At 34.8% G+C, this 2,151-nt stretch overlaps 1 pseudogene; it reads right to left on the bottom strand.

The window, feature by feature from the left end:
* Positions 1–545: 545 nt before the first annotated feature.
* LOC136227077 (flavonol sulfotransferase-like) lies at positions 546–1,570 on the bottom strand (annotated as a pseudogene).
* Between the last annotated feature and the right edge of the window lie 581 nt (positions 1,571–2,151).

Genomic DNA, 2,151 nt, shown 5'->3' with positions numbered 1-2,151 from the left:
CATAGTGTGCCACAGCCAAATCCGGTGGTCAATGTGATGCGCATCCTAACTTCTTATGATATATGTGTAATGTTGTTATTTTTATGATATATGTGTTATTTTCCTTGGTGTGATGTGTTTCATACGTCCCTTATGAAAACTGTAAAAACTATAGCCCAAAATCACACTCCCAGTGGTGTTTGGTAGTTCATTTCATGCCCATGTTTGTCTTTTCTTTAAAAAATGTGAGTTTTTGGTGTTTGGCTAGTGACCTACTATTTGCCTTAACCTTTTACAAAAGCAGAAATTACCTGATTTTTTGGAAAAAGGAGTTTTTTATGACAGAAAACAGAAACTCTAACAACAAACAATAAACAACAACATCAAACAGAAAGTAAAACAAACGGACCCTTATATTATTTTAGGCATACGGTAAGAATTTCAAATAATAAGAAACTTATATTAAATTTATCTCAGATGAACAACAAACACCCCAAAATATAACCCAAAACCAAACTTCAAACAGAGTAAATCCCAATCGAATGGAATATATAAACTTGAATTTTTCAAAAATATAATCCACAATCACCAAACTTTTGGTGTGTAATTTGGTCAAGCTTTTCTGCCATTTCAACAGTTAAATAGTTCTTCCAGCCACCAATTTTACCTTCCCTGAAGAATGCATTGTTTTCAATTTTGTAGTGGAGATGGCTGGAAGTTTCTTTGCTCTTATTCACCTCTAAATTGCTCAAACTCTCAAAACTACAGAGCTTAACAATCTTCTCCACTATACCTTGTTTCTCTTCATCAACAGAGAAAGGACAGCCCATGAAATCAGCCATTTTCTTCACATAAAAACAAGTATCATTCATCAGATCTTCATATTTCAGAAACAATACTCTGTCAGGAAATTCCAAGCTTGCTTTCCAATATCCTAACACATTATCCCAATACGGTCCATAAGCTAAAACTCCACTGCAGAATTTTTCATATGCCTCCGGGATTGTAATTAACTTTACATCACCTAACTGCTTGTTAGACAGGTAATGCCATAGCGAAACAAGAACATCCTTGGGATCCCTACAGACATAAATGATCTTAGTGTGGGAGTTGAGGATGGATTTAGGCAAGGAATTGAAAGGAACATGTGTTGAAATTAAGGGATTTTGAATGTCCCTATTCTGGCCAAGTAAATAAAGCATTTCCTGTAAAGGCACAATATCATGTGGTAGCTTAGTGAGTAGAGGATTTAGGGAAGAATTTGGATCACTATCAGGAAAGTTTGATCTTGTTGAAATGGCAACAGAGAGGGATTTAAGCCAAGTTGTCCTGATTTTGGAAAGCTGCAAAGGAGAATATCATTGGGTTGAGGGATGAAGTTTTTCTGAAACAATATGACTCCTTTCAGAAAATCTGAGTAGTACCAAAATCCTTAGTATTCGTATAAATTGCGTGAAACATGCCAGCTTGATGTTTGAGGAAGAGATGAGATGTTTATTTCTTTATCTTCTTCGGTTTTCATGATGAGATGAAGCAGTGTTTTTTCTGGTTCTGAATTTTGATTTTTAAGCTTTTCTGATATTGATTGCATATGTTTGAATATCAACTGCTACGGAATTTAAATATTGTAAAATTCGGGTTTTTTAAGTCATGATCTTCACTGAATGTCGAAAGCTTGATGGTGTGTCTGATTAATTTTCTATGCATATCTGACTAATTCTCCATTTTCCTTTGTTTTGGTGTAGATTGGCAATAACAATCACATATTATGTTGGGCATGCCAGACGCACTTTTGTTACTTGTGCACAAAGATTGTGAAACGTAGTTCTCATCATTTTGGACCCAAGGGTTGCAAGCAACACACAACTGGATAGGTTTGTGTTACAACTAGCCTGAGGATAATATAATATAGTCAGAAGGTTTTGCAATAGGCTTGTCAACAGCGAGCGAATATTTTTTGCCTCCGAGGAGAGCAACCATTTTAATAAAGTATCTCTCTATATGTATGAACTAGTATACATCCTATTAGTTCATTCACATATTCAAATTAGAGGCTTCATTTAAATAACTATACAATTTCCACCTTGTCTTTTCTTACATTCCTGTGTTTTCGCATGCTAGATATGTTATTGCATTTGGAGTGGACTGAGAAGTTTAATGAATTAGATTAAA

This window comes from Euphorbia lathyris, chromosome 4, assembly GCF_963576675.1.
Source record: "Euphorbia lathyris chromosome 4, ddEupLath1.1, whole genome shotgun sequence".
NCBI classification, from domain to species: domain Eukaryota; kingdom Viridiplantae; phylum Streptophyta; class Magnoliopsida; order Malpighiales; family Euphorbiaceae; genus Euphorbia; species Euphorbia lathyris.
This window is presented reverse-complemented; position numbering and strand designations above follow the sequence as displayed.